General features: G+C 41.7%; 1 pseudogene; it reads right to left on the bottom strand.

Annotated features, from left to right (window-relative positions):
- Positions 1–1,962: 1,962 nt before the first annotated feature.
- LOC123491405 lies at positions 1,963–13,325 on the bottom strand (annotated as a pseudogene).
- Positions 13,326–26,291: the final 12,966 nt, after the last annotated feature.

Raw genomic sequence — 26,291 nt, forward strand, 5'->3', positions numbered from 1 at the left:
TTTCAAGGTCCTGGAGTGGCCTAGCCAGTCTCCAGATCTCAACCCCATAGAAAATCTTTGGAGGGAGTTGAAAGTCTGTGTTGCTCAGCGACAGCCCCCAAAACATCACTGCTCTAGAGGAGATCTGCATGAGGAATGGGCCAAAATACCAGCAACAGTGTGTGAAAACCTTGTGAAGACTTACAGAAAACGTTTGACCTGTGTCATTGCCAACAAAGGGTATATAACAAAGTATTGAGAAACTTTTGTTATTGACCAAATACTTATTTTCCACCATAATTTGCAAATAAATTCATTAAAAATCCTACAATGTGATTTTCTGGATTTTTTTTTCTCATTTTGTCTGTCATAGTTGACGTGTACCTATGATGAAAATTACAGGCCTCTCTCGTCTTTTTAAGTGGGAGAACTTGCACAATTGGTGGCTGACTAAATACTTTCCCCCCCCACTGTATAGGCTACATGTGCACCACCAAGTCAGAACAGTAGGCTAAGTTATGAGAGGGGAAGGGACCAAATTATTAGGGTGAGGCACTTGGGATACTAACAGCTTACTACACACTTAGTATTACTTTCTTAGCTACAGTATACATATCTCCCTTGCATATTACATCATTTATGCAGCAGCATACAAGACATTTTTGGACTCACCTTGTTGTGCTGTGCTCACTTGAACAGGAAGGTGGCGCGCCGGTCCTTCTTGTGGGCAAGTTCAGTCATCAAACTTTTTTATCAAAGTCTGTCATTCTCTGAATTTATGGTGCTTTCAAGACAACTGGGAACTCTGAAAAAAACAAGGTTGAATCATAACGTCAGTGATCTTCAGGTCGGAGCTGTAGAAAGAGGCAAGAGTTCCCAACTTGCAATTCCGAAGTTGGAGGGGCGTTCAAAACGCATTTTCCCCAGTCGGAGCTCGTTTTCTCAAAGTTCCCAGTTGTCTTGAACGCGGCAGAGGTCATGCTGGATTGACAGCATGGCCAATGTATTCAACCTTTTCTGGCAGATCGTGTGTTGAGAGCAAATGTTTATCCTTTTAAGCTTGGAAAAGAGACCCTTAAACCCAGACTTGGACCACACACCATCTCCACTGAATAGCAGGCTAGTGATTGCTTTGCAAAGCTTAAAGTTAGCCACTGATTCCTTCCAAACCACTCATTGTTGAATTTGCGACTTCCAACTTGTTGTGTAATGTTTATGTCCAATGGCCGACGAGCACCGATTCGTTTTATCTATAATTTCTCTTCATATGACAAGGATTGAAAAGGACTTGCCAGTAGATTGTCGACTTGATTCTTGATGATGACTGCTTGTCTAGCTTGCTAGCTAAGATTTAGAAAGTATGATGTTGACATGATCATTCCAAATCAAAGCTACGGTAGATATAACGTGATTTGACGTCATTTTATCTGTGGCCAACGACCTTGAGCCTTTTTGGATGGGCACTTCTAATGTAAAACTATGGCAGCACCCAAGGGTTTTGAATTTTTGAGCTCTCCCCATAGATTTTGCAGTGACGTAGTTTCCCCATGAGTGACAGAACACAATTCTTTTTTTATTTTACATAGTTTGCAAAACCGATGTGACACGTATTAATGCCAAAATAACATGCAAAACAGGCAAAAAATATATATACAGTACCAGTCAAAGGTTTGGACACACCTACTCATTCCAGGGTTTTTCTTTATTTTTACTATTTTCTACATTGTAGAAAAATTGTGAAGACATCAAAACTACGAAGTAACACATATGGAATCATGTAGTAACCAGAAAAGTGTTAAACAAATCCAAATACGTAAAAATTTACGCGCACATGACTGTAAGTCGCTTTGGATAAAAGCGTCTGCTAAATGGCATATTATTATGTGTGTATTATTATTATTATTATAGGTCGGGTGATTGTGGAGGCCAGATCATCTGATGCAGCACTCCATCACTCTCCTTCTTGGTCAAATAGCCCTTACACAGCCTGGAGGTGTGTTGGGTCATTGTCCTGTTGAATAACAAATGATAGTCCCATTGAGTCTGTTCCAGCCATTATTATGAGCCATCCTCCCCTCAGCAACCTCCACTGGTTTACAGTGTGTGTGCTTGTGTGTGGTAGTGGTTCTATCTCTAGTCTGCTCATTAATATGAGGACACCTTAAGTGACTTACTCTGATGTTACAGAAGTGCAGAGAGGTCTCTCAAGTCTTCAGGAGTCCCTTTCCAGAGCTGTCCCAGTCAGCTAAAACAGAAATAAAACCCCCATGTTAGAAAAAGAGACTGACTTGAAAGATAATGAGTTCAGGTTAATTTCCTAATGCATGGTTCACGGTAAATAAAACCTTCCATATAAACTAAGTAGCTACATCAATTGACATCTACGTTTGAACCAGCATCAGAATCTACAAGGAAAAGAGACAACCACATTCTAAAATGGATACAGTCAAACAGAAAACAAAACAAACAATCTGTGATCGTTTTAGAATAGTGAACAACATCAAGGTCCCCACTTACTGCTGGCTGGAACAAAACCTGAAACATCATGTTATTATTGACTCTGATTTGTTGGAATATTACAAGAGAACACAATGTTTGAGAGTATTCCTACTGCATTATCAGATCAAATCAAACATACGTCTACCATCACTAACAACACTGTACAATACTATTGCTTGTAAACCAGTACTATGACTATTACTTCTACACTAACTATATCACAGCTGATAATATCTAAGATGACAGTGTAGCCTACATATGACAATAGAAAGAGGTCTTTCTCTCCTCACATTTCTCACTCTGCTTCTTCTTCCAATGGCAAACCCAACAACAGCAACAATGGCCAGGACAGCTACAACAACCACTACAATGAGGGCCACACCATAGATGTTGGCTTCATTTGCAACTGTAATTATCAGAATAGAGCATTCAGACACCGCTCCAATGATGAGGACAATGTTGTGGGCTGGGTCATCTGTAATCACCAGAACTGGGCATTCAGACTAAAGTGCAAGATAATACATTTCCATCTCAAATGAACTCCAAGCAGCATTCCTGTACGTAAAAAAAAACTACAACAAGCAGGAAGTCAATGAGAACATGCAGTCAGAAAGATAGTGCTCCTGTGCAGATGAGTGAATTTAGAAATTATAAATATTGGGCACATTCAATAGGAGGGTTGGATATAGTGTATATTTTAATCTCTCCCTCTTACCCCAGTTGGTCAAGATCTCAGACTCAGTCAGAACCTTGATGAAATCCTCCTTGATACCAGTGACATGAACCACACACTGATACTTGTTGTTCTTCCACTCCTCAGACGTCACTGTGAGGTGGGTTCTTTTCTGGAAGGTTCCATCATCGTTGCGGAGAATCTCTCCATTCTCCACATCTTCATGCTGTTCTTGCCCGTCTTTCTGCCAGAACACCATGACTCCACTGGGGTAGAAACCTGTAGCGTGGCAGGTCACTAGAGAGGAAGGGGTCTTCAGGATCAGAGACACTGAGGGAGAGACTGGAGAGAGAGAGTAAAATAGAAAAGAGTGGAGGGAAGAGAGACAGAGAGAGAGAGAGAGAGAGACACAGAGAAAGACAGAGAGAGAGAGAGAGAGAGAGAGAGAGAGAGAGAGAGAGAGAGAGAGAGAGACACATAATTTCAGTGGGGGGTATTTTGAAATGGGCGCAAACTAAAAGCATCTATAGTACCAGTCAAAAATTTGGACACACCTACTCATTCCAGGGTTTTTCTTTATTTTTACTATTTTCTACATTGTATATAATAGTGAAGACATCAAAACTATGAAATAACACATATGGAATCATGTAGTAAACAAAAAAAGTGTTTTTCAACAGGACAATGACCCAAAACATACCTCCAGGCTGTGTAAGGGCTATTTGACCAAGAAGGAGAGTGATGGACTGCTGCATCAGATGACCTGGCCTCCACAATCAACCGACCTCAACCCAATTGAGATGGTTTGTGTCACGGCCGTTGAAGGACGGGTCAGACCATGGCGCAGCGTGAAATGCATACATGTTTATTTATCAAAATAAACACACGAACAAAACAACGTAACGTTTAGTCCTCAGGCTAAACACAATACAAGCCTATACACGGAACAAGATCCCACAACCAATGATTGCCAATAGGCTGCCTAAGTATGATCCCCAATCAGAGACAACGAGCGACAGCTGCCTCTGATTGAAAAAACACACAACCTAGAATATAAACATAGAGATAACATAGAACTCCACATCCTGACTCAACATACTTGAGTCCCATAAGTCAGGGTGTGACAGTTTGGGATGAGTTGGACCACAGAGTGAAGGAAAAGTAGCCAGCAAGTGCTCAGCATATGTGGGAACTCCTTCAAGACTGTTGGAAAACCATTCCAGGTGAAACTTGTTGAGAGAATCCCAAGAGTGTACAAAGCTGTCATCAAGGCAAAGGGTGGCTATTTGAAAAATCTCAAATGTATTTCGATTTGTTTAACACTTTTTTTGTCATGGAAATATGTGTTATTTCATAGTTTTGATGTCTTCACTATTATTCTAAAATGTAGAAAATAGTAAAAATAAAGAAAAACCCTGGAATGAGTAGGTTTGTCAAAACCTTTGACTGGTACTGTATGTACATTTATCAAAATTATACCATAAATTATGGTGGATTTCTGTAGATAATACAGAATCAGTAAAGATAAACGATTTCGGTGGTATAGATGAATGTCACACCAATATGGTGCATTCTGTATAATTAACTAGCCATATTTCACTGTTGTTCCAGAACCCCTCAATGTTATTAAGTGACATCTATAGTTGTGTAGTACTGGACTTAATTCACAAATCAAAAGATAGATTTCAAGTGTTGCATAAATACAAGGACAAAAGAAAAAAAGGGACATTTGTGAATGTTTACCTGTCCTCATCAGAGTGCTCTTCCCATAGTCCAGATACTTCTTCAGCCAGTCAATGCAGGTCTGGGAGATGTAGTTCTTCCAGAATACCAGTCCAGCTTGGTCACTGTTCCACTTGTGCTGAGTGAACACAGCTTGCTGTTTAGGAGCGATCCAAGTGAACCTCTTCATGTCGTACACAAGGAAGTCCTCCCCATCATAACCCAGTTGTCTAAACCCATCTGCTTCTCCAGTCTCATCATCCCATGAGCAGCCATACATATACTGGATATAGTGGTCTCCTGAAACAGAAAAAGGAGGGTCAGCAACATTGTGCAATCTGTTCACCAGATTCAGTCTGCCAGTGGGATCTCTAACATCATATATTAGTTGTTCAATCAGACTGGAATAAAACAGAGATCCAACTCAGACCTCTACAGTGTGGTGATGATGTCACACCTTCACCACAGAGACAGAGTTGATGAGGAGACTCAAGAGAGTGTGGATCTATTCCACACCAGCTGATGTTGGCTTGGTTCTATCTACTGTGTTGAAGATGCACATTGTGTTCAGTACAGTAGTGTTATTCTAACAAATGGATGTTGTGTAGGACTGTAGTTTTCAATGAGGTGTGTAAATGAATAAAACACTGTTGATAGATGAAGACTGTCCTCTAGTGATGATGTCAGAGATATATAGAGGAAGTGAGAGAGGATCCACTGTCCAGTCAGGGACAACAGGAGAGAGAGATGGAGAGACTAACATGAGGAAGATTATCTCTCAATAATGTGAGTCTACTGGAGCTGTGTGTGTGTGGTGCCCAGATCCTGAAGGTGACAGGTGAGTGTGTGTGAGTGTGTAGATATTCCCCTGAGAGGCCTGATCAGCTCCAGCAGCAGAGCCCACAGGGAGTCACTGGGAGCTTTGGTCCATTAGAGCAGAGAAGACCAAAGACACATCATCATCATCATCATCATCATCATCATGTTCTGCTGCTCTACTTCTCTCTACTGTCCCATCAGATCAGAGAGACACTCAGAGAGGCTGAGGAGACTACAGCTCTACTGTGGGGGACAGAGGAGGAGCACACAGCTGGACGGTGTGGACAACACACACACACACAGCATGAAAGCCCCACAGAGCAGACTAGAGGGACTGACTGAGGTACTGACTGACAAATTAAACTTGCACATGTATCTCAAACAGAGATCACAGAGAGATCTGATATTCACCAAGCTGCCATTCAGGTAATTGGAGAGTGACCTTACCAATGACATACGTGCATAAAGATGCTTATAGTTTGATGCCATTTACATTTACATTTACGTCATTTAGCAGACGCTCTTATCCAGAGCGACTTACAAATTGGTGCATTCACCTTATAGCCAGTGGGACAACCACTTTACAATATGTTATTTTTTTATTTTTTTTCTTTGGGGTGGGGTAAGGGGGGTAGAAGGATTACTTTATCCTATCCCAGGTGTTCCTTCAAGAGGTGGGGTTTCAAGTGTCTCCGGAAGGTGGTGAGTGACTCCTCTGTCCTGGCGTCGTGAGGGAGCTTGTTCCACCATTGGGGTGCCAGAGCAGCGAACAGTTTTGACTGGGCTGAGCGGGAACAGTGCTTCCGCAGAGGTAGGGGGACCAGCAGGCCAGAGGTGGATGAACGCAATACCCTCGTTTGGGTGTAGGGACTGATCAGAGCCTGAAGGTACGGAGGTGCCGTTCCCATCACAGCTCCGTAGGCAAGCACCATAGCTCCTAGAATAAGGAATGTTTACAGTTTACACAAACACAACTGATCAGATGAGGTTAAGATGAAGGACTTACCTCCACTTTGGTTAAAAACGCTGCTTTAGAATATCAACGCCAGCTTTGAAAGTCTGCTGGGAACCCAATAAAGTCCCTGTCTGCTTATCCCAGTACTGTGGGTCTGCTGCCTTGTTCATCCAGTCCTGTTTGGGCACCGCTCTCTGGCTGTTGCTGTCATAGTGAACCATCTGAACATCATCCACCATCCCCACAACCACAAACTCTGGGAAGTTGGGAACTTCAGAAGATGCGATGTAGAAATACTTCAGGGAGTGAATCACTAGAGGGAAAAAATGTAATGTTAATGTTGATAATAGTTTTTCTAAGTCATGTAGGCTAAACAGAGGTTTACATTTTCTCTATATTCACTTTTTAGTTTCTCCACACTACTGTTTAATAAACTGGTTGTTTATTAAATATTATTTTGAACACTTTTACTTTTTACCAAAATATATGTTTTTGTTAAAACTGCAGGATGACATTTATAAGGAAAGTTTCTAAGACAGCATGTAACCCCTAGATATTACACATTTTGTGTATCAGACATGGAGAACCAAGAATGTTTTATCAAGAGAATGATCTGGAATCAGTGTCTGATTTACAGATGGTGACACTGAACACTAAGAACAGTATTGTGAAATGGAACAATGTGATATTCCCAGGCAGATATTTCTGTGGAGTCATTACCTGTGATATACAGCCGTGGTCAAAAGTTGAGAATGACACAAGTATTGGTCTCCACAAAGTTTGCTGCTTCAGTGTTTTTAGATATTTTTGTCAGATGTTACTATAGTATACTGAAGTATAATTACAAGCATTATATAAGTGTCAAAGGCTTTTATTGACAATTACATTAAGTTTATGCAAAGAGTCAATATTTGCAGTGTTGACCCTTCTTTTTCAAGACCTCTGCAATCCGCCCTGGCATGCTGACAATTAACTTCTGGGCCACATCCTGACTGATGGCAGCCCATTCTTGCATAATCAATGCTTGGAGTTTGTCAGAAGTTGTGGGTTTTTGTTTGTCCACCCGCCTCTTGAGGATTGACCACAAGTTCTCAATGGGATTAAGGTCTGGGGAGTTTCCTGGCCACGGACCCAAAATGTCGATGTTTTGTTCCCGGAGCCACTTAGTTATCACTTTTGCCTTATGGCAAGGTGCTCCATTATGCTGCAAAAGGCATTGTTCGTCACCAAACTGTTCTTGGATGGTTGGGAGAAGTTGCTCTCGGAGGATGTGTTGGTACCATTCTTTATTCATGGCTGTGTTCTTAGGCAAAATTGTGAGTGAGTCCACTCCCTTGGCTGAGAAGCAACCCCACACATGAATGGTCTCAGGATGCTTTACTGCTGGCATGTCACAGGACTGATGGTAGCGCTCACCTTGTCTTCTCCGTACAAGCTTTGTTCCGGATGCCCCAAACAATCGGAAAGGGGATTCATCAGAGAAAATGACTTTTCCCCAGTCCTCAGCAGTCCAATCCCTGTTCCTTTTGCAGAATATAAATCTGTCCCTGATGTTTTTCCTGGAGAGAAGTGGCTTCCTCGCTGCCCTTCTTGACACCAGGCCATCCTCCAAAAGTCTTCGCCTCACTGTGCGTGCAGATGCACTACCACCTGCCTGCTGCCATTCCTGAGCAAGCTCTGCACTGGTGGTGCTCCGATCCCGCAGCTGAATCAACTTTAGGAGATGGTCCTGGCGCTTGCTGGACTTTCTTGGGCGCCCTGAAGCCTTCTTCACAACAATTGAACCTCTCTCCTTGAAGTTCTTGATGATCCGATAAATGGTTGATTTAGGTGCAATCTTACTAGCAGCAATATCCTTGCCTGTGAAGCCATTTTGTGCAAAGCAATGATGACGGCAAGTGTTTCCTTGCAGGTAACCATGGTTAACAGAGGAAGAACAATGATTTCAAGCACCACCCTCCTTTTAAAGCTTCCAGTCTGTTATTCTAACTCAATCAGCATGACAGAGTGATCTCCAGCCTTGTCCTGGTCAACACTCTCACCTGTGTTAACGAGAGAATCACTGACATGATGTCAGCTGGTCCTTTTGTGGCAGGGCTGTAATGCAGTGAAAATGTTTTTGGGGGATTAAGGTCATTTTCATGGCAAAGAGGGACTTTGCAATTAATTGCAATTCATCTGATCACTCTTCATAACATTCTGGAGTATATGAAAATTGCCATCATAAAAACTGAGACTTTGTGAAAATTAATATTTGTGTCATTCTCAAAACTTTTGACCACGACTGTATACAAGTGAAAACATGGCATCCCTTCCAAATGTACAGCATGTATACTTTCGAAAAGATATGGTCTTGTGTGGCTCAGTTGGTAGAGCATGGCGCTTGCAATGCCAGGGTTTTGGGTTGGAATCCCACGGGGGACCAGTAAGAAAATGTAGGTACTCGCTACTGTAAGTAGCTCTGGATAAGAGTGTCTGATAAATAATGTAAATGTGAGTACATTGATAATAACTCAAGCCCAAGAGCACTATCACTGTAAGATTGATAGATAAGATGACACTACTTTTTAGCAACTTTACATTTGACCTTATACTGTATTCATCCCCTGATGGTAGTTACTAAGTGGTTTATTCTATTTGATTCTGCGCACACTCAGCTAATGATGATGATGTGTCTTTGGTCTTCTCTGCTCTAATGGACCAAAGCTCCCAGTGACTCACTGTGGGCTCTGGCATCAAAATATACTTTTATGACAGTCTATTAATGGCTTATTTACATTTTCTTGATTTTTGTAGGAATAACACTGTAGAGTCCTGGGGCAAAACCTGTCATTGCTCACAGTCCTCTGGGGTGATGCTGACATCATATTCAGAGAGGAAGGTAAATGGTCGATTCTGTTTCTCAAACGTGGCAGAATAGACTGTTTAGCCTCTTTTCTGAATATGTCAGTAGCAGACCAGTGTTATTACTGAGCAAGCAATAGGCCATGTGAGTAATACTTTTAAACAGGTTAACACTCGCAAGGCCGTTGGGCCAGACGGAATACAAAGGTACATTCTCAGAGCATGCGCAGACCAGCTGGCAAGTGTCTTCACTGACATTTTCAACCTCTGCTTGTCCCAGTGAGGAATACCAACATGTTTCACGCTGACCATTGTCCCTGTTCCCAAGAACTTCAAGGTAACCTGCCTAAATGACTATCGTCCCGTAGCACTCACATCTGTAATCAGGAAGTGCTTTGAAAGGCTGGTCATCAGTACATCATTAGGGCCAAGCTCATTGCCATCCAGGACATCTATATCAGGCGGTGTCAGAGGAAGGAACGAAAAATTGCCAAAGACTTCATCCACCAAGCCATAGATTGTTCTCTCTGCCACCGTCCAGCAAGCGGTACCGGAGCATCGGCTCTCAGACCAACCTGCTGCGAGACAGCTTCTATCCCCAAGCCATCAGACTGATATATAGTTAATCAAATGGTTACCTGGACTATCTGCATTGACCCGATTTTGCACTGACTCTACGCACACACTCACTCACACAAACACGAACATACACTACATACCCACACACACGCACTGTCCCCACACACACCAGATCTGGGACTATAGTTTTAACTATGATTTATGGAAAGTAACTATTTTTCCAGGGGAACAAATAGTTTGTTTGGAGGAGACTACAACTATTTGAATACAGACTCCCAAAAATTACTAATATTTCTCAGAAAGTGACTACTTTTCTGAAACTATTGGATTGACTGCCTACAACTAATGAGACTCCATAAAAACACACCACTTCGATACAAGTGACTTTTCATAGCAGGTTAGGAGAGCATTTTCCCTAACCCTACCATTTTCGTAATCTTACCCAATGTATTCTAACCTGCTATAATAATTATCGTAACATGCTATGAAAAAGTCATAGCTGTATGAAGTGGTGTGTTTTTTCCCCAACTAATGACAGGGCTGTATCTGGAACTACATGTTGAAGATAGAATGAATAGACCACACACAATCTCCTAAACTATTCCAATATATCCGACAGTCATATTTGATCACACAATACGTTTCTATCTGAACATTTTGTAAATATCCATTCTCCTGAATGTCAGTTGCCCAAGGTGTACATAATCAAGTCAAACCAATTATATTTTGTACAGGTAAGTATAAATAAGTTGAGATGCTCAACTACTGTATGACTCTTTCAACATGCCACTGAAAAGCTTGAAAGATGCAATTAAATGTTATGATACCTGAAAATACTGCAGAGTAATTCAAAGCCATTTGCAAACATTGCAAACAGCAAATTGGATGCTTAGCATAAATAACTTTGAACCTCTTTGTCCATCTGAGCACAAGTGTTCTTGTTTCAAAACACACACTATACCATCTTTAAAAGGGATAATTTACGCAGAATACAAACTACACTGAAAAATATAAACGCAACATGTAAAGTAATGGTCCCATGTTTCATGAGCTGAAATAAAAGATCCCAGAAATGGTCCATATGCACAAAATTATTATTTCTCTCAAATTTTGCACACACATTTGTTTACATCCCTGTTAGTGAGCATTTCTCCTTTGCCAAGATAATCCATTCACCGGACAGGTGTGGCATATCAAGAAGCTGGTTAAATGGCATGATCATTACACAGGTGCACCTTGTGCTGGGGACAATAAAAGGCCACTCTAAAATGTGCAGTTTTGTCACACAACACAATGCCACAGATGTCTCAAGCTTTGAGGGAGTGTGCAATTGGCATGCTGACTGCAGGACTGTCTCGTTTTTCAAGCGTAGGTCTTTTAAGGGAGTATGCGAGCACACTTGTTGGGTTCACCTAGCTGACTTCCAAACTGAAGCATGCGGACACCTTAAGCGACCGCTTATATTGCTTATGCCTTGAGCCGGCCCTGGCTGTTCAGACTTAATAATAGACATCATTGTCATATAATGCCTAGAGGGAAAAGTTTGCACAAATCATATTCAATCATAATAACATTACTTAAAGCTGGAATATATAACTTTTTGGGTGACCCGACAAAACTCCCATAGAAATGTATGTTTTAGATTTGGTCCAGTTGGTTTCACACTGCCACATTTCAAACGCACCACAATTTGTAAACAAAGCCATATGTTCGGGCAGGTAGTTCACTTATTGGACAGAATTGGCGGGGAGTCCCACACCACAACAATCATGTATCATCAGATGCGATGTGTTGCGACCATCTAGTTATTACTTTTAATTAGGTACTCCTACCAAAAATGAACCCTCAACGAAACAGCTGAGCATTTTGAGAGCTTGTCCCGACTGTGTGCTGTGTATAATGTGGTGGTTCACTATCACAGCAGTAGATGGGATGCTAGTACCAGACGGAGAAGGCTAGCACTGATGTGTTAGTCCATCATATAGCCACCCTTGTCATTTTCCATCACGCAAGATCCATCAGGTAATTAATCATGATCTGATGAGAATATCAAACTGCCCCATACAGCGGCCCAGGCAAATTGTGTTCTAACAATAGGAATTGGCTAAATTGGTATTGAATTATGTCTTAGGCCATTGGAAACAAAATAAAAGCATAATTTGTATGTGTATTCTCTAGCTGCTCTTTTATATAATTGTCAGCACATATTTCAGAGGCGTTTATCCTCTTTCAACTGCCCATGTGTAGTTTATTTCCTGTGATTGGTCCGGACCTTAGCCAAGCTGTGTTCTCATTAGTAATGAACCACACCATGGCTCACTTGGGAGAGGACAGAGACCACCCTTAATTGAGCGTACCACGGTACGGTGTTTGGTGCGCTCCCGAGTGTGGACAGTGTTCACACCAGTCCAAACGAACCGAACTAAAGGGGTAAACGCACCAGAATTCGAAAAACCGCACCAAGTATTGGTGTGAAAGCCCCCTAAGAAGTGGTAGATCTGTTCTATGTGCGCTATTTCTATGCTTCACGGGCTCAAGATTCGTTTTTGGTCATTGACTTTCGGTTTTGGTTGTACACAAGCTTCAAACAGATGAAAGTACAATATTTATGGTTATAGAAAATATATTTCAAAGCGGTTTTGATGATACAATGATTCTCTACACTATACTTGCTTGTTTTGCCACAAACTGAAATTAGGCGAACTATTAGAATTTTAGAAAACCAGGAAATGGCGGAGCGATTTATGCATTGTGCATCTTTAAATTATAATTGTTTTATCTGTCATTGATTCGGAAGAAAAGGCTTACAAAGTTTGTAAAAGTAGAAAAGCCTAATGTGACGATAATAAGTAAACACATAGGCCCATAGAATTGCATTCGCCTATTAGGCCTTATAGTAACTAAATAGTCGAGATACGAAAAGCGACTTACAGTCATGTGTGCATACATTTTTGTGTGTGAGTGGTCCCGGGGAACAAACCCACTACCTTGGCGTTACAAGCGCCGTGCCTACCAGCTGAGCTACAGAGGACAATATATACAACTTTATACTGACCACCAAATGCTTCATGAAGGTTGCCTATTCCCAGGAACAGAAGGATAAAACCCTTCATGTTGACGTTGGTCTTTCGATGTCTGATGTGTTGTCTCTACCAATGCTTCCGGGGTGTTCTGAACAAATGACCTGAAAATATGTCAAAGACATAAAGTATAAAGACAGGCTAAAACTGCTCCTCCAATTGACTCCAGAAACGCCAAACCCCGGCCTAGTCTACTTAGTATTCTTCAGAAGAGTTCCCGGAAGTCTCGTGATGTTGGTTTAGAAACTCTGAATATAGTTCGCAGTTCGCACCAAGATATAATACATTTCTATAACATTGTTGAGCCAATGAGAATTTAGGTAGCTCAAGCATCAGTAAAATCCGGGTGGAACCAAGCAGCAGGGGTTGACTTACGGAACGGAAGGTAGCATAAATGTATAAGTAGTCCTCTGTAGGTCAATTGGTAGAGCATGGCGCTTGTAACGCCAGGGTAGTGGGTTCGATCCCCGGGACCACCCATATGTAAAACTGTATGCACACGTGACTGTAAGTTGCTTTGGTTAAAAGTGTCTGCTAAATGGCATATTACTATATTGTATCAATTCTGATTATGCCTGGAGTTAGGGGTCTATATTTTTTAACTAACTTTGATGGGTTAGTCATTGCAACACTACTAGATAGTGTATGTACCAGCAGGTGTTGATTGCATACCCCTATGAGAGGCCTATAATTGACCAACGTAAGCTTTTTCTTTTGTCTTTTTCATTGACTAGGCTATATACAGTACCAGTCCAAAGTTTGGACACACTTACTCATTCCAGGGTTTTATTTTATTTTTTACTAATTTCTACATTGTAGAATAATAGTGAATACATCAAAACTGTGAAATAACACATATGGAATCATGTAGTATGCAAAAAAGTGTTAAACAAATCAAAATATATTTTATATTTGAGATGCTTCAAAGTAGTAACCCTTTGCCTTGATGACAGCTTTGCACACTCTTGGCATTCTCTCAACCAGCTTCATGAGGTAGTCACCTGGAATGCATTTCAATTAACAGGTGTGCCTTGTTGAAAGTTAATTTGTGGAATTTCTATCCTTCTTAATGCGTTTGAGCCAATCAGTTTTGTTGTGACAAGGTAGGAGTGGTATACAGAAGATAGCCCTATTTGGTAAAAGACCAAGTCCATATTATGGCAAGAACAGCTCAAATAAGCAAAGAGAAACGACAGTCCATCATTACTTTAAGACATGAAGGTCAGTCAATCCGGAAAATTTCAAGAACTTTGAAAGTTTCTTCAAGTGCAGTCGCAAAAACCATCAAGCGCTATGATGAAACTGGCTCTCATGAGGACCGCCACAGGAATGGAAGACCCAGAGTTACCTCTGCTGCAGAGGATAAGTTCATTAGAGGTAACTGCACCTCAGATTGCAGCCCAAATAAATGCTTCACAGAGTTCAAGTAACAGACACATCTCAACATCAACTGGTCAGAGACTGTGTGAATCAGGCCTTCATGGTCGAATTGCTGCAAAGAAACCACTACTAAAGGACACCAATAAGAAAAAGAGACTTGCTTGGGCCAAGAAACACGAGCAACGGACATTAGACCAGTGGAAATCTGTCCTTTGGTCTGATAAGTCCAAATATGAGATTTTTGGTTCCAACCGCCGTGTCTTTGTGAGACGCAGAGTAGGTGAACGGATGATCTTCGCATGTGTGGTTCCCACCGTGAAGCATGGAGGAGGAGGTGTGGGGGTGCTTTGCTGGTGACACTGTCAGTGATTTATTTAGAATTCAAGGCATACTTAACCAGCATGGCTACCACAGCATTATGCAGCGATACGCCATCCCACCTGGTTTGCGCTTAGTGGGACTATCATTTGTTTTTCAACAGGACAATGACCCAAAACACACCTCCAGGCTGTGTAAGGGCTATTTGATGAAGAAGGAGAGTGATGGCGTGCTGCATCAGATGACCTGGCCTCCACAGTCACCCGACCTCAACCCAATTGAGATGGTTTGGGATGAGTTGGACCGCAGAGTGAAGGAAAAGCAGCCAACAAGTGCTCAGCATATGTGGGAACTCCAACAAGAATGTGACTACCTCGTGAAGCTGGTTGAGAGAATGCCAAAAGTGTGCAAAGCTGTCATCAAGGCAAAGGGTGGCTACTTTGAAGAATCTAAAATCTAAAATATATTTTGATTTGTTTAACACTTTTTTGGTTACTACATGATTCCATATCTGTTATTTCATAGTATTGATGTCTTCACTATTATTCTACAATGTAGAAAATAGTAAAAAAAAAAAAACCTGGAATGAGTAGGTGTGTCTGAACTTTTCACTGGTACTGTATGTATATACAGTTGAAGTCGGAAGTTTACATACACCTTAGCCAAATACATTTAAACTCAGTTTTTCACAATTCCTGACATTTAATCCTAGTAAAAATGCCCTGTCTTAGGTCAGTTAGGATCACCACTTTATTTTAAGAATGTGAAATGTCAGAATAATAGTAGAGAGAATGATTTATTTAAGCTTTTATTTATTTCATCACATTCCCAGTGGGTCAGAAGTTTACATACACTCAATTAGTATTTGGTAGCATTGCCTTTAAATTGTTTAACTTGGGTCAAACGTTTCGGGTAGCCTTCCACAAGCTTCCCACAATAAGTTGGGTGAATTTTTGGCCCATTCCTCCTGACAGAGCTGGTGTAACTGAGTCAGGTTTGTAGGCCTCCTTGCTCGCACATGCTTTTTCAGTTCTGCCCACAAATGTTCTATAGGATAGAGGTCAGGGCTTTGTGATGGCCACTCCAATACCTTGACTTTGTCGTCCTTAAGCCATTTTTCCACAACTTTGGAAGTATGCTTGGGGTCATTATCCATTTGGAAGACCCATTTGCGACCAAGCTTTAACTTCCTGACTGATGTCTTGAGATGTTGCTTCAATATATCCACATCATTTTCCTTCCTCATGATGCCATCTATTTTGTGAAGTGCACCAGTCCCTCCTGCAGCAAAGCACCCCCACAGCATGATGCTGCCACCCCGTGCTTCACGGTTGGGATGGTGTTCTTCGACTTACAAGCACCCCCTTTTTCCTCCAAACATAACAATGGTCATTATGGCCAAACAGTTCTATTTTTGTTTCATTAGACCAGAGGACATTTCTCCAAAAAGTATGATCTTTATCCCCATGTGCAGTTACAAACCGTAGTCTGTCTTTTTTATGGCGGTTGTGGAGCAGTGGCTTCTTCCTTGCTTAGCGGCCTTTCAGGTTATGTCGATATAGCACTCGTTTTACTCTGGATATAGATACTTTTGTACCTGTTTCCTCCAGCATCTTCACAAGGTCCTTTGCTGTTGTTCTGGGATTAATTTGCACTTTTCGCACCAAAGTACGTTCATCTCTAGGAGACAGAACGCATCTCCTTCCTGAATGGTATGACGGCTGCGTGGTCCCATGGTGTTTATACATGCATACTATTGTTTGTACAGATGAACGTGGTACCTTCAGGCGTTTGGAAATAGCTCCCAAGGATGAACCAGACTTGTGGAGGTCCACCAGTCTTGGCTGATTTCTTTTGATTTTCCCATGATGTCAAGCAAAGAGGCACTGAGTTTGAAAGTAGGCCTTGAAATACATCCACAGATACACCTTCAATTGACTCAAATGATGTAAATTAGCCTATCAGAAGCTTCTAAAGCCATGACATCATTTTCTGGAATTTTCCAAGCTGTTTAAACGCACAGTCAACTTAATGTATGTAAACTTCTGACCCACTGGAATTGTGATACAGTGAATTATAAGTGAAATAATCTGTCTGTAAATAATTGTTGGAAAAATTACTTGTGTCATGCACAAAGTAGATGTCCTAACCAACTTGCCAAAACTATAGTTTGTTAACAAGAAATGGTGGAATGGTTGAAAACAAGTTTTAATGATTTCAACCTGAGTGTATGTAATCTTCCGATTTCAACTGTATATATATATATATATATATATATATATAAATATATATATATATATATATACACTGCTCAAAAAATAAAGGGAACACTTAAACAACACAATGTAACTGCAAGTCAATCACACTTCTGTGAAATCAAACTGTCCACTTAGGAAGCAACACTGATTGACAATACATTTCACATGCTGTTGTGCAAATGGAATAGACAACAGGTGGAAATTATAGGCAATTAGCAAGACACCCCCAATAAAGGAGTGGTTCTGCAGGTGGTGACCACAGACCACTTCTCAGTTCCTATGCTTCCTGGCTGATGTTTTGGTCACTTTTGAATGCTGGCGGTGCTTTCACTCTAGTGGTAGCATGAGACGGAGTCTACAACCCACACAAGTGGCTCAGGTAGTGCAGCTCATCCAGGATGGCACATCAATGCGAGCTGTGGCAAGAAGGTTTGCTGTGTCTGTCAGCGTTGTGTCCAGAGCATGGAGGCGCTACCAGGAGACAGGCCAGTACATCAGGAGACGTGGAGGAGGCCGTAGGAGGGCAACAATCCAGCAGCAGGACCGCTACCTCCACCTTTGTGCAAGGAGGAGCAGGAGGAGCACTGCCAGAGCCCTGCAAAATGACCTCCAGCAGGCCACAAATGTGCATGTGTCTGCTCAAACGGTCAGAAACAGACTCCATGAGGGTGGTATAAGGGCCCGACGTCCACAGGTGGGGGTTGGGCTTACAGCCCAACACCGTGCAGGACGTTTGCATTTGCCAGAGAACACCAAGATTGGCAAATTCGCCACTGGCGCCCTGTGCTCTTCACAGATGACAGCAGGTTCACACTGAGCACATGTGACAGACGTGACAGAGTCTGGAGACGCCGTGGAGAACGTTCTGCTGCCTGCAACATCCTCCAGCATGACCGGTTTGGCGGTGGGTCAGTCATGGTGTGGGGTGGCATTTTTTGGGGGGGCCGCACAGCCCTCCATGTACTCGCCAGAGGTAGCCTGACTGCCATTAGGTACCGAGATGAGATCCTCAGACCCCTTGTGAGACCATAAGCTGGTGCGGTTGGCCCTGGGTTCCTCCTAATGCAAGACAATGCTAGACCTCATGTGGCTGGAGGTGTCAGCAGTTCCTGCAAGAGGAAGGCATTGATGCTATGGACTGGCCCGCCCGTTCCCCAGACCTGAATCCAATTGAGCACATCTGGGACATCATGTCTCGCTCCATCCACCAACGCCACTTTGCACCACAGACTGTCCAGGAGTTGGCTGATGCTTTAGTCCAGGTCTGGGAGGAGATCCCTCAGGAGACCATCCGTCACCTCATCAGGGAGCATGCCCAGGCGTTGTAGGGAGGTCATACAGGCACGTGGAGGCCACACACACTACTGAGCCTCATTTGACTTGTTTTAAGGACATTACATCAAAGTTGGATCAGCCTGTAGTGTGGTTTTCCACTTTAATTTTGAGTGTGACTCCAAATCCAGACCTCCATGGGTTGATAAATTTGATTTCCATTGATAATTTTTGTGTGATTTTGTTGTCAGCACATTCAACTATGTAAAGAAAAAAGTATTTAATAAGATTATTTCATTCATTCAGATCTAGGATGTGTTATTTTAGTGTTCCCTTTATTATTTGAGCAGTGTATATACACTACCAGTCAAAAGGTCAGACACACCTACAGATATATACAGTGGGGGAAAAAAGTATTTAGTCAGCCACCAATTGTGCAAGTTCTCCCACTTAAAAAGATGAGAGAGGCCTGTAATTTTCATCATAGGTACACGTCAACTATGACAGACAAAATGAGGAAAAAAATCCAGAAAATCACATTGTAGGATTTTTTATGAATTTTTTTGCAAATTATGGTGGAAAATAAGTATTTGGTCAATAACAAAAGTTTCTCAATACTTTGTTTTATACCCTTTGTTGGCAATGACACAGGTCAAACGTTTTCTGTAAGTCTTCACAAGGTTTTCACACACTGTTGCTGGTATTTTGGCCCATTCCTCATGCAGATCTCCTCTAGAGCAGTGATGTTTTGGGGCTGTCGCTGGGCAACACGGACTTTCAACTCCCTCCAAATATTTTCTATGGGGTTGAGATCTGGAGACTGGCTAAGCCACTTCTTACGAAGCCACTCCTTCGTTGCCCGGGCGGTGTGTTTGGGATCATTGTCATGCTGAAAGACCCAGCCACGTTTCATCTTCAATGCCCTTGCTGATGGAAGGAGGTTTTCACTCAAAATCTCACGATACATGGCCCCATTCATTCTTTCCTTTACACAGATCAGTCGTCCTGGTCCTTTGCAGAAAAACAGCCCCAAAGCATGATGTTTCCCACCCCCATGCTTCACAGTAGGTATGGTGTTCTTTGGATGCAACTCAGCATTCTTTGTCCTCCAAACACGACGAGTTGAGTTTTTTCCAAAAAGTTCTATTTTGGTTTCATCTGACCATATGACATTCTCCCAATCCTCTTCTGGATCATCCAAATGCACTCTAGCAAACTTCAAACGGGCCTGGACATGTACTGGCTTAAGCAGGGGGACACGTCTGGCACTGCAGGATTTGAGTCCCTGGCGGCGTAGTGTGTTACTGATGGTAGGCTTTGTTACTTTGGTCCCAGCTCTCTGCAGGTCATTCACTAGGTCCCCCGTGTGGTTCTGGGATTTTTGCTCACCGTTCTTGTGATCATTTTGACCCCACGGGGTGAGATCTTGCGTGGAGCCCCAGATCGAGGGAGATTATCAGTGGTCTTGTATGTCTTCCATTTCCTAATAATTGCTCCCACATTTGATTTCTTCAAACCAAGCTGCTTACCTATTGCAGATTCAGTCTTCCCAGCCTGGTGCAGGTCTACAATTTTGTTTCTGGTGTCCTTTGACAGCTCTTTGGTCTTGGCCATAGTGGAGTTTGGAGTGTGACTGTTTGAGGTTGTGGACAGGTGTCTTTTATACTGATAACAAGTTCAAACAGGTGCCATTAATACAGGTAACGAGTGGAGGACAGAGGAGCCTCTTAAAGAAGAAGTTACAGGTCTGTGAGAGCCAGAAATCTTGCTTGTTTGTAGGTGACCAAATACTTATTTTCCACCATAGTTTGCAAATAAATTCATTAAAAATCCTACAATGTGATTTTCTGGATTTTCTTTCCTCAATTTGTCTGTCATAGTTGACGTGTACCTATGATGGAAATTACAGGCCTCTCTCATCTTTTTAATTGGGAGAACTTGCACAATTGGTGGCTGACTAAATACTTTTTTTCCCCACTGTATCATCGTTTGTCATAGCAGATGTTTTTTGGATTAAACAGTATGGTTTTAATTTGATTTTACTGAAATTATGCAATCAACAATATTCCAGTGCAAATAGGACAGTAAAGATGTACAGTGCATTCGGAAAGTATTCAGACCCCTTGACTTTTTCCACATTTTGTTACGTTACAGCCTTATTCTAAAATTGATTAAATAAATAAAAATCCTCCTCAATCTACACACAATACTCCATAATGACAAAGCGAAAACAGGTTTTTAGATTTTTTTGCATATGTATAAAAAAACAAAACAGAAATACCTTATTTACTTAAGTATTCAGACCCTTTGCTATGAGACTCGAAATTGACCTCAGATGCATCCTGTTTCCATTGATCATCCTTGAGATGTTTCTACAACTTGATTGGAGTCCACCTGTGGTAAATTCAATTGATTGGACATGATTTGGAAAGGTACACACCTGTCTATTGTTAGAAATTGCGTAATTCAAATCTGGTATTGGAATAAGAGAAAACATAATCAAGAGATATTCAATTCAAGCTAAATTTATTGTATGCAAAATGTATGTATGATAAGTATGATGGTTCGTATACGGGCTCACTGAAATACCACGCAGGGCACTCAGAGAACTGATCCATTGTTCTGAGTTCTTCTTCAAATACTCCCTGCTGGGACTATCAGAGTAGAGACTGAGCGTGGTTTAGACTTGCCCAACCTATCGCTGGCGCTCAGGCTGGTCCCAGCCTCTTGGCGCTCCACTGTTGCACACTGTTGCCAGGCATAAGTTGTTATCATCACAACCTGTAGAGTCAGCACCCATAGACACCGTTCCACTGTACTCTATGTACCTACGTTCAAGGACGGTTCGCAAAGAGGCATTGTAGTCTAGTATTTTGAGACACAAGTTCTTATCTCCCCCTACTCCCTAAAACAGCTCCTCACATTAATCACAGCTTGTTATGTGAAACAATTCATATCAGTACAGTACAAACCTTTTATGCTTAATCATTAATGCATTCTTTCTAAGCTAGGTATCACATCTAGATCCCCACAATCCCCCTTTTCACACCCACTGGGTGTGAACCCAAAATAAGAAAAAACAGGGTGTCACTCATTAAAATACAATACAAACAAAAAGAATCACACTTTTATTAATATGCAATAATGATAATAAAAAGGCCTTCAGTCCTTCCATCTACACCCAACTTGTAAACGGTTGGCTACCAGTCACCCAGGAACTTCAAACCTTCACATAAGGAAAGACAAACATTCACAATGGTTAACTTGATTAATAAAGCATAAAACACAGGATTAATAGAACACAAAACACAAGATTATTAAAACATAAAACACAAACAGGGAAGTACATTTTGGCCCCTTTAGACACCCTCTAGGGTGTCACTCCACCAAGCCTGGTAGGTCATATCCTTCATTCCTTAGGTCGGAGTCCGGGATTGGACCATATCTCACCATCTGTTGGGAAACCGCCTTCTCCATCTCCTTTCTCACCAACCCTCAGACACAGGGAATAAGACAACATCCACAAAGAACAAGTATACCCATAGAAGCTATAACTTCACCCAGAATAGTTACAACAATAGTTTTCCATTTACCAAATATGTTATCAAACCAACTGTTTAGGGAGCTATCAATACCAGAGTTCTCAGCCAGTTCGTTCGCCAGTGTGGTGCGTCCCTAAACCGCTTTGGTCATGGACCCGTCCGGTGCTGTATTGTTGGGAGATGAAAGTACAGCACATAGATCCAAACAGAACACAAACTCCGCCCCGCTCAGCCAAAAGCATATCTAAAGCTATTCTATTCTGCCATGCCATTAAGTTAGTTGCCGCTGTCTGCTCAGCTAATCCCTTTATTGCATCACGAGTGTGGTTTATAAATCTTTGCTGGTTATAGTAAATATATTTATCCAATCTACGTTTTTATTAATTGTTGACCACCAGAAATGACTTGATTCAAACCCAGCTGCGATCTGATTCCTAGCTTTGAATTGTTCTGGAACCCCTCAGGTACCCTATCCCATCAATATATATATCCTTTCATCAAAGGATCCAGGGAGGAGGGTCCCACTTCTACTGACAACTCACCAGTCTCTGACACGTTTGATTGTTTCGTATGTAGGTGAGTTCACAATCTGTTATCACCACACAACCATCAGATGTCAGCACGGGCCTGGTTTTGGTTCCTAAAATCCTCTGGCTGCAACAAAGAGGAGAGATTAGTCATGGTCTCTTTAGTTGTGACATTCTCTGTTTGGGAGCAGGAGCTAAGATGTCCTACCCTGTTTCCTATCTTATTAGTCCTAGAAAAACAATAATAAGAATCCCCTGACACTTCAAACGAAGGCAACCTAGGTCGGGGGTGACTTTGTTATCGGGAAACAGATAGTAAGTTACCATAAGACTCCTTCACCACATTCCCAGGTGGTTTGAACAATTTAATCATGGAGGATAAACCTGACAGAGAGTTAAAGCCTGTCAAGGGAACGGAGTAGTTGTTAACCTTGGTTTGGCTGTCCCACAGGCATAACAGTCCTCTTTAGACATAGTTCTTGCCGTATACTGAATCCATTCCAACCACAGGTTAAAATCTATTTACCCCGTCTCCACCTGTACTACTTCCTTCAGGTCTATAGTTTGCACTATCTTCACCACAGCCCCGGTCTCGCTACCTCCCTCAGAGAGGTTTACTCTATAGGGTGCCCCAGTTGAAGAGGATATCTCACTTGTCAGGTCTGTGTAACCTGTTTTAGCGTAATTCAGACTTTCAGACATACCTACCCTTATATGGGTCGCACTGCCATTTTCTGGTAATTCCCTACTTTCACAATACTACACCTGTCCTTAAACTGTGTATGGAGATTGACATATCCCCCGCCTCGGTATGAGCAACTGCTAGTTCCAGGATGTACATGGTAACATACATATATATCTCCCATCCTTTACGATACTACCAGCCAGTAGTCCCCAACTTCCCAACTGGTCACTAAGACTCAAAAGCTGATGTACTTCCCTTTCCCTACGTCTAGCTGTCTCCTATGCCTTGTAGACTGTGCTCAGGTATTATTTTATCAACTTGTTAGGGGTTAACTACTACTTCTGGCTGATCAGGAGGGTTTGAGTGTGTTAGGAATATGGCCCCCACAATCAGACAGCTACCTACCGTCAGAGACCTGTGAATCCCACCCTTGCCCTGAGAACATGTCAGACGCCGGAGATAACCCATTGCTTTACCTTCTATCGAACTCACACAGGGATGATCAGACAGGGTAAGGGAATCTTCGTTAAGAGCCAACCCCGAGCCCTAGTGGTGATCGGTTCTTTCTCCTAACTCTGTGTTTGTTCGTCAGGTGTAGCTGGGTTTACCTTTTTGCAGTGTGTGACATGCACCCAGATGGATCTCTCAGCTATTCTGCTGGCAAAGGCAGTGACCAATAGGACTTGGTAGGGCCCTTCCCAACAGGCCTGCTTCCAGTTTTTTCTTCTTTAGGGACTGGATGCTCACCAGTCTCCTGGTTAGATAGAGAGGGTCACCTTCTCCTTTAGTTCACCTGTGGGGCACAAAACCTCTGACATACGGGTGTGGTTAATAAACTATCTTCACACAAATGTTGTCCTCTCCTTCGTATATATTTAATCCTACCATCCACCTTTTGACACATGATTTGCCCATGTGTCAATAATACCACCTAACCAAACAATCACTTAGGTAATTTTGGTAATTCATTATCCAATTGCCATCCCTCCACTCTCTCTTCTGTTATTTTATTTTTTCAAATCATATATATTATTACCAAATTATAATCTTCTTCACACTTTTCACAGTATTATAAATTACCCTCAACTTAGTAAAATAAACTATCTTAAAGTCCTCCTCTCATGCCTTTAGAATTTACTAGTGTGGATGATTAATTAACACCATAAAGTTAAAACAGAGTTCAGAGGCCATTGAAATTATTCAACAAACTGTTTAATCCCATAGTATACTAAACATTACCATTATTCAAAATATTTCATAAATGTTAGTTACATTTTTTTACATTTAGCAGACGCTCTTATCCAGAGCGACTTACAGTTAGTGAATAGATCTTTTTTTTTTATACTGGCCCCCGTGGGAATCAAACCCCAACCCTGGCGTTGCAAACGCCATGCTCTATCAACTGAGCTACATCCCCTCGGCCATTCCCTCCCCCTACCCTGGACGACGCTCGGAGCCAATTGTGCGCCGCCATGAGTCTCCCGGTCGCGGCCGGCTGACGACAGAGCCTGGATTGGAACCAGGATCTCTGGTGGCACAGTTTAACACTGCGATGCAGTGCCTTGAACCACTGCGCCACTCAGGAGACCTAGTTATCTTCAAGTGTTCATTAAGTCCTCATGACATTCATTCTCATAAGAAATCATATATACCCCAAACTCAGCCAAAACCTAAAAAAACTCCATAAAATTCACTGGCGTGCTCCTCTAAGACCTATCACCTTGACCTGCTGAAAAAACCCCAAAATTGAAACAACAAGGCTTTATAAACATCATACAAGGTGTGTTGTTTTTCAAATTGGGTTTTTCAAACAAACAGGCCTCACTTAACTTTGTAGCTCACTGTTATTACCTAAATACTGCCTAACTTCACTACTGCTCCCCCTAGCCCTCGGCAACATTCCAATGAGATGAGCTAATCTCTTTCTCCTGGTTATAATCTAAAGATGGTAGTACACACAAAACATGATACAGATATCCCCAGTCCTAACCCATCAATAATTGTTTGTATCAATCTAATTCCTCATAACTTATTATTTAATTGATTACCCTAACTCTGCTACATGTGATCTCATCTCAAATGATCCATTATCAATTATTTGATCAACCCCCTAGGAAAATCTGTCTCCCCTTCTATTGTTCCTGTCCCCCCTGTAAATGTCATATTTCAGTTTTTAGCCAATATAGTCACGGTTACATCAAATGTTCCCCCAGTTAATGGTATTTTCTCCCTAATATAACTTCATACTCTTCTTCTTTCCCTAAATGAGATTTAATCCCTTGCCTTTCCTCTACTATCCTTCTATCATTACTGGATCAATGATAATAACTGTAATAACTATTCATAATAATTGTAATAACTATTTCACGTTAAATTGTGCCTTTTTCTGATAATGTTATAATTGTAGCCTATTCCATCACTTTAGTTTTAAAATATAAGTTTGTTTTTATAACAAATCCAGAACCCACCACAGGCTGGCGCTATTCCCCCCAGCACAACAGCCAATGCCACTTGCATCCCCTGTTCCTCTTAACGAAAATAAATTATTATTCTAAATTTACCAACTATTTGTATACACCACTGGTCAAGCAACCCCATCGAATAAAGTAATAACAATTAGAATTTATCAAAGCACTGCCTTCCAGTCAAGCATTCAGACCTCACTTGAAATCCCCAGCTCAATCTAACTCTTTGACTGTCTCTATCTTATTATTTCAGTTCGGCTATTCAATTTCTTTAACTGTTCTCTCTGATTAGGCCCTAATTAATAAAACAAATACTTGATATCGTTGATAAGCATACATTTAATGATATTGCAAACATTTGAACTATCTCTCACCCCTCCCCTTGCTCCTTTCTATCCAGCGGGGAAGGGGCGGGGACCTAGTAACATATTTTCATAGACCTTTTCTAGAATACTTCTGTAAGCTATCTAATTCAACCTTCACATTTCCCAATCCCACGTAATAATCTAGGTCTATAGCTTCAATGCGAAAGCTTTTACCCACTGTCCCTACCTGTGTTCGAACCAGGGACCCTCTACATACATTGCCAGTACCCACACATTCCATAATACTTTCCAAAGAATTGGTTCATAGAGCAAGTGACGTCACCAAATGAAAATCGCACTAGTTCTCACCTCATGCCACCGAAATGCCC

The sequence above is a fragment of the Coregonus clupeaformis genome, chromosome 8 (assembly GCF_020615455.1).
Source record: "Coregonus clupeaformis isolate EN_2021a chromosome 8, ASM2061545v1, whole genome shotgun sequence".
Taxonomy (NCBI): domain Eukaryota; kingdom Metazoa; phylum Chordata; class Actinopteri; order Salmoniformes; family Salmonidae; genus Coregonus; species Coregonus clupeaformis.